Genomic DNA, 8,659 nt, shown 5'->3' with positions numbered 1-8,659 from the left:
ATTAGTCATTTGACTGACAAAAATGAACCTTGGCTCGTACATGATAATTATGTACTTTCGCCAGAGTTATGTTTATTCAAGAAAACTATCAGTTATACATAGATAGAATAACAACCATTCTATTTTTCAAAAACAACCATTTTTAACAAAAATAACAAATTTCGTCAGTAGGCACTTATGATAGGTATGTTCGATATAAAAGAGTTGAAAACATGTTTACGTGCTTGGAAATGTAATGTTAAAAATAGTGAAGAAATGGCAAATAACATATCTATTGATAATATACATTATTGTAACACAAATATTAATGATTATTTATTCAATATAATAAATATATTTTAATATGAATGTATATATACACATTTACATATGTACATATACACACTATACGAGCAAATGAATTCGCACAAAATTATTGTTAAGCTGATCACTTCAAAATATACTTCAACTTGTCCGTTACCATAGTGACACGAAAGATATATTATAGATTTTAAATACATTAAATATAATCAGTTTGATGTTGGAGAGTCTTATATCGCAAAATCATGCGAGGGAGGATTTATTTTCGCTCTGGTTTGAAAATTGAGGGGAAGGTGAGTCATGCTGTACCCACAAAATACCTAACAAAAGTACATTTTTAGCAAAACAGGAAGGGTGAAAATAATTGTAGATATATCTTCTTTCCGACTACCGTATATGTATGCATGTACCATATGTATTTCACATGCGCTCATATTTTCATAAATATATATGTACATATGCCTACACATATTCATTGCATCTATATACCCAGTAGCTATTCAGTTTTTGTAAAGCGAATAAAGTGAATTTCATATATGTAGGTACCTAGATAGGTACTCAATGAGTCAACTTGCTTTCACATTTTACGTTTCAAATTATTTATTACTAATGTGACAGCATGTAATGTCGTGGTATTTTAAGGCATTGCTAATTTTTTGACAGCCCGAAAACTTGATCGATAACACGATAATGGTCAAACTTTCGAATTACTGCAACAACTAGAAAAAATAGCGTTAATAAATGAATACATGTGTATTGTGAAATATTTCCTTGAGCATGTATTTTAAATATTATATTTTAACTCACGTTAAATGTTGCTGTGACAAAAGAATGAAACTATCTTAGTATTCTATTCATCAAACTGAAGGAAAAAATCTGAGAACCTTCGTTTGCATATTGACGGGTTTTGGGATAATTTATTGGTTGGAATTGTTCTAAAAAGTGCAAGTACACTTTGAATGGACCAGTTTCTTTCAGTTTGAAATTTGCATACAATTTTTATGGTTTTTTTTGTTGTATATAACCTTTTCTTTACGTTCGAAGAAATTTGATCGTTTGAGGATGGGTAAAATATTACCCTTAACGGATTACCATTGTCGTTTTTAGCATTAGAAGACGACAGCTAGTTTTATCTCACAGAAGGGTATCTTTAAATTTGGCTATTTATTTGGCTAGACTACCGATTACTTTAAGTAGGTACCCTTATCTATTTTATTCCGGGTATCTTTTACATATTTTTTAAATAAAAAATGCCTGAGATTCGGATACAGGTCGTCACTGTCTATTTAATACATAAATGAGTATATTTAAATATTATTTGTAAGAGCATTATTCAGACAAAAATCGTGTCAGGGTTTTCGATCTTTTGTTTGTTTTGTGAGAAAAATGCAACAAGGAAGCTAGCGATTGTTTCCAACTGTGCTATTATTCACTTCGTCTGTATTTTTTGCTTATAAATAGCATTTTTGCAAAAAGGAAAACAACCTTGAAGATAAGGACACAATTTACTTTCACTAGTTTTACTTTCAAAAAAATGTCTTTAAATGGGATAAAAATGTTTAAAGATCTTTCTGTCACTCAAAAAGAAGCGTTTTGAATTAAATTAGGGGAGTTTTTATACGGAAGACTTTATCTGGGAAATGAGCGTAACAAGTGCAGGGAACCTAAGCAAAGAGCATGTGTAAAAAAAGGGACCTTCATGACCCTACGATTCTAAAAAGAGGGGTCGTTTTTCAACGACCCGCCCAATTTTTAACAAGTGGTGGGGTGAATTTTTTTAAATAGAAAAACGTGCGAAAACACTAATCCGAGTCAACAGACGTATAAAAAAGGGGCTTTTTGTGTTGTTGAAAAGAATAATTCAACATTATTTTTATCGATAAAGCAATCGAACAAAATACGAAACATAAATACATTTGTACACCTCGCATAAAAAAGGCACCTGTTTTGCTTTCACCACTATATTTGTGTTCGGGGAAATCGACTACCTGCCGATATAAATTAATATCTATGCAAAAATTACAATTACTTACACTAAGGAACCGATATTTTCACTTGGACATAATTTCGAAATTGTATGTCAACCGCTTGAATGTTTTTATCGAACCCATCGGCGTTCTGTTGAGTTGCAAAATTGATACCTGCGAGATTTCTTCGGGGTGTCGTGTTCGTGTAAAAAATCAAAAACATACCCTTTTTTACGACTGCATTGTCCAATGTATTGAACAATAATTTTTGAGTAATTTCAAACTAAGTATGATCATTTATCTCCGTTATCAATTGATTCTTTGAGCCCTATTGATCAGTATGATTTGCGTCAAACATTAAATATATGTAAATAGTTCATATACATGAATGTATCTACATACGTACCTATACATATGCTATTAAATTAATTGATTTTTCAACATTTAGGTAAAAAGTACACATTAAAATATGTCGAAATGTATTTAGATACATATTTCATAGAATCGAACGAATCCACTTTACTAACTTTCTCTTTTATTTGAAATGTGCTTAAATTTTTTTTGCATTATACAAGACGAATAAGCTAATGGGAAACATTTGAGGTGGGTATATTATTTTCACTCTATATAGTAGCTGATTTCCCATTGTGACAACATTTATAATTTCATCACTTCCCTTTGACTTCGGTTATAGAATTTGACATTCGTGGAATACGAAGAAGAATGTGTCATAGCTTTAATATTATTCTTATATACACACAGGCTTATTTCCCTCCCCCTCCCCTCCCTCCCCCAAAAACCAAATTGTCAAAATTTAAGATATCAAATAAATTTTGACTATTTTAGGTTTACTGAAAGATCTTTCGACTGATGCAGGAGCTATTGGAATACTCAAGAAAACCCTATATGCTATCTTTATATGATTATACAGGTATTCCTCGACTTACGGCGGAGATACGTTCTTGCACCTCAATCGTAAGTCAAATCGGTCGTAAGTTGAATTTCAAACAAAACGTTAAAATTTATTAATTTTATATTACTTCAAAATGTGCATATTTACTAATTTCTCGAAAATATGCGCCATTTAACTTCTTCCAAATGGCAGTGGCGTTACAGCAGCCGATGATTTAATGTTTAATAATAATAATGTTTAAAAAATAATTTTCTGAAAATCGTTGATTTTTTTCGGTCGTAAATGCGAATTGTCGTAAGTCTGGGACTATCTGTATTATAGTTTGCTGTCAAAATCATTCTAATAATTAATCAACGGTCTTCTAAATGTGCCATTTTTTGAAGAATTTGATTCAAAGTTCGGAATAATATCTTTGCATTCAATTTTGATGATTTTGCCCACCATTTGATGCGGCTCTATATTTGTATGTATTTGAAATTAAATTTAATATGTACATGTGTATTTATATTTTTTAAGTCTTATCAGCATTATCGGCATTTTTTCACACATACATATGTACATATGTATGTATTTATATGTAAATATGTAATTTTTTATTTATTTATTTTATTTTATTTCATACCAGGAAGGCATTACAGGTAAACCCCAATGCGCCTTCCTGGCCAAATTACAAACAATACAGCATTTTTTATTATATACATAAGTCGCTAAATTACGAGACACTGACTTAAACTCGACAATTAACGAGACATCTATGAATTGTACATACATTTTTTTATTGTAATATTTACATTATTCATACTCAAATAGTGGTGACATAGTGGGTAGGAAGGATTTTTAGCCAATTTTTAATCGGGAATCGTTTCAACAATGAAATCAGAGAAAATCGGCAAACTCTGATAGGAAACGATCAACCAGGAGTCACAAATCCTGGTCTGACCAGCAGCATTACAGATATACTCAGAAAAATTCTTTTCAATCGAGGTCAGCTCAAGGGATCGAACTCGGCGCCTCTCAGTGTTAAGCAGAAGCTTAACGACCGAGCCACGCTGCTGGCTCGGTATTTATAACGTATGATTACAGTGTACGTACATATGTATAATAAGAGCCATTAATTATACGATAAAGTAATTAACATACATATGCGAATTATACCTAATTCATCATCACATTGATGTAAGTACGTGTAATATGTGGATATTATACTAATGATACATTTAATTATTTACATGGTTTGTTCAAGCAACATGTAATAAAAAAGAGAATAATAAAAATTAACAAATAAACAGCGATTTTATGTGGATCAATATTTTGTGATATGTACGATTTTGTATATGTATAGGCTGTCTCAAAAATGAGTAAGGTATGAATTTAAAATTGATCTGTATCTACATATAATAATATCAAAGTTTTTCTGCAGCAATAGTAATACATACATATATGTATTAATACATACAATATACTTACATACATATAGTCAAAATTATAAAAACACATGGCGATCATTGAGGTTATTTACAGTTTTTTTTTTATATCTCCGTCGCATCCCCATATGCATCTATTCATTAATTATAAAAAGGCTCATCCGCATATGCCTCAAACGAGACGTTGCGGCTAATCATTTTTTGTTTCAATTCATAGGAATTCGTCGTGCAGGAAACAGGTTGCCAACTCGACACGGAAAAAATGTTGGACCGTTTACGAAAAAAATAAAGATAAAATGTGTTTTTAGATCATGTGTGTATACGCGTGAAAGTATCGCATGCTGTTCGAACGCAAAAAAAAACTACCGGGAAGTTGACGGTTGATGTTTAGCTCATATTTGGAAGGCATGATTTTTTATTGAAATGGAAGTAAAGTTTGCTCGACGTTGCTCAAAGTCCCCTTTTTGTTATTTAGGCATACCCTCATATTTAACCAATTGTAGATTTTAATCAACTTTGAGAGATAAATAGGTACTCTATGATGAGACAACTTATTATGATAAATAGATAAGGGTGTCTGAAACAATCAATATACATAGTATATGTATATGTACATATATGTATGTATACATTTTCAAATTCATACATATTAAAGTTTGCATACACGTCACAGAATTAGTTTTGTAATTATGTTTTTTTTTGTTGTTTTGTCATTATGTTTGATGGACGTTACTTTATTTTAAGATTGCTGCAATAGTGATGTCACCTAAAACATAATTTAGCAACACGACAATAAGTCATCGATAAATTTGGGTTTCTGCTGGCAGTTGTCAAAATAAATTTCTTATTTTTTCAAGGTTTCTAAATTCCAAATAATGTTATAAAATTACTACGAAAATATATTTTATTTACGATAGTTTCTTTTCTTATGAAAGCATAGTAAAATTAAATAGTGCATCGATATATTTTTTATTCCAACATATGAGCCGTCATAATTGAAAGTTGAATAAGTCCGCTTTTCTTCATTTCAATAAATATATCACAAAACCGGGGTTTTTCTCCCATGTAACGCGGTGGAACGGCGTTCCGGCACCTTTTTGTCTCAGCATTTTTATGTTTCTTAATCTTTTCCACTTAAAAAATTGACAAGAAGTGAGTTCCGACATCTTTTTATGTAAAAAAAACCCTGCGCAAAACATTAAATATAATGTTTTGCATTTAATAGTATTTAAAAATGCTTGTGGCTTGTTATTTGTATATTCTGATTTTACGAGATTCTAGATATATCGAATTAAAATAAGTATAAAAAATTGTGAATTAAGTCAATCAGAAATAGTGTTTTTAGAACTGAAAATTGGACCTCACCAACTTTCAAATATAAGAAACTAATGGTTATACCCGGCTTCACTCGGTATTTGTAATATAAACCGCTTAAACAATCTAATAGTAAACTTTTTCATTACATTTATTTGAATAGTTTTATTTTATTTAAATTTATTTGAATATTTATTTGTTTTTCTACGAACCAACAATAGTTACATACATACAAAGTGTCTTTCGAAATTATGTATTAGATGTGTGAGAAAAAAGGCTAGATTAATATTCATGGAAGCTATTTTACGTGAAAAATGCAGTCAATGTATAGATATAAACAGTGGTGTAGGGTTAAATAAAAAATAATCTAGGCGGTGTTTAATTTTTACGACCTCCACCTCCCGCTTTTTTCGTTACTTAAAAATTATATACTTTAAATCTTAGTAGTTTGTTGCTACATTGTATTCCTACTATATAATAATTTTCCAACTTTGAAATTGAATACTTTCATGGTTTAAGCCGAGTTCCCTTATTTTATCTCTCCTCACGTTCGTATGGATTTGTTTTCTTTCGAAGTTTTGGGTGGTTTTAGATAAAAAAGCCCATAGATTTCACCAAAACGTCTTTTAAGTTTTGAATATGCTCAGATTACTATTCAGCCATGGTCACCAAATGTTAGAACGAGAGTCTGCTCACAATATTTGGTATACAAAATTTTATATGAAATATTAGCCAAAATATTTTTGAATTGTACTCGAAAAACAATTTTCATAACAATTAAAGTGCCAGGGCAGCGACCTGGTTCAAAAAAAAGTAGTATCAGGTCGGCGACCTAGCCCGACTACACCACTGGATATACATATTTAATAATTAGTAAGCTAAGATCGAATAGTATCTCGTTATCTACTCTTATATACAAATTTTAAATTGTATAAGTACATATTGTTAATTGTATAAGTACATATACATAATTATCATTGTATAAGTACATAATAATTTTCTGTTAATATGACGAAAGCAACTAACATATGTACATGGTTACCGATAGTATAGTCGCATATGTATGTGTGTATGTACATATGTACTACTTTCAATATCATGAAAAATTTGTGAATTGTATTTTTTGGATGTTTTCAAGGCTGCACTAATACATGGGCGCGTATTCGCATCTTTTGACAAAAATCCAACAATGATCGGATTCTCGGACAATGATCGAAAGTGCAACTGCAACTGTGTTTTTCCCATAGGCCGTAGTGGGGTCCGAGGCGAAATAATGCGTTTTATTGTAGAAACATTAATCTAGTTGCAACACATTCTCATTGTGAGCGGGTCGGGTGCGACCCACCTATCGCCCTTACTCTCGACCCCTGCCTTAAAACACAGCAACCCCCTGACCCAACTGACCATTCCGACCCGCATCTGTCATTAAAATCGTTTGGAAAAAAATACATATAAATAAATTGCCAAAAGGGATCGTCCCCCGACGCCATTTTTATCTGCCGCAACCCTAGAAGGGTCGTTCAAAGCCAACGTATATTATCATAGACATGTGAGTATGTACCATATTTTCCGAAAATAAGAACCACTCTGAAAAATATTTTTTACAAGCTTTTTATTAGCTTCGTCTGTTAGTTCAGCGGCATTCCTGCCCGTTAAAAAATTGTGATCTGATTTTGAACCACTTCCACTCTTCAGGTCGCTTTGATATCTCACCGACATACGGGGGGGGGGAGGGGGGTATAGCTAAAATTTAAGTAAGTTAATGTCTCCGGAATTAAGCTAGAGGAGTTTAATCATTAACGAACACATTATAAATTACATCGGAATCTTGTGCTAGATTGAAGTGATGACAGCTAGCTATCCAAACACGTCTTTCTACCACCCCTTCACAACTCACAGGCTAATCAGTTTAAAAGTTGTAATAGTTACTTTTTTCACTCTCATTTATTAAGCATGGTTATAATATAAGTCCTATCACGAAAATAAGTGAAAAAAGCAGACAGTAGCGTTGTATGTATGACTGATCATGCAGTTACATCCGAAATGCGTCTGGCGCAGCTAAATAAATATATGTATATGTATTTATTTAGCTTTGAGCGTTGATGTTTCTTTCTTATACTGATTTGTTTATTCGAATGGAGACGCACTGCAGGAGTGACGTGTGAACTTGATCTTATTCTTAACTTCTTTTTTGGCTTGAAGAGTGGAGTGAAGCTAGTAAAAAGCTTGTAAAAAAAAAGAGTTATAAACAGATAAATAAATTACATACTTAATTAAAAAATGGAACATATCTATAATGTCTTTAATTTATACATATAAAGATTTATTTCTTTTTTAATGAAATTTTCATGATACAAAACCGTTTTTTTTATTTTAAGCAGCAATTTAAGTTTTTAAAAACATAAATGTTATTTTTCATTGTATGTAGGTAATGTATGTATGTTCAAATTTGAACTACCCCTCCTAAATATAATACATATAATCCTACATTTACAATGCATTTTTGTAATTGGAATTCTGAACGAGTGACCATTCGAATGTGGTGATTTATCGCCATGGCAATTGTATTTCACATTATTTGTAATTATGTGACCTTTACTGAAAATTTTCACCATTGAAAATCATACGATATTCATATGACTTGGATATCTAATAGATATTGGAACTCAAAAAATGTGACGAAGCCATTCAGCAAAGTTTTCAATTATAATCAAAATGCTACTTCATTTAAATTTATGTAT

Source organism: Arctopsyche grandis, chromosome 9 (genome assembly GCF_051622035.1).
Source record: "Arctopsyche grandis isolate Sample6627 chromosome 9, ASM5162203v2, whole genome shotgun sequence".
Taxonomy (NCBI): Eukaryota; Metazoa; Arthropoda; class Insecta; order Trichoptera; family Hydropsychidae; genus Arctopsyche; species Arctopsyche grandis.
This window is presented reverse-complemented; position numbering follows the sequence as displayed.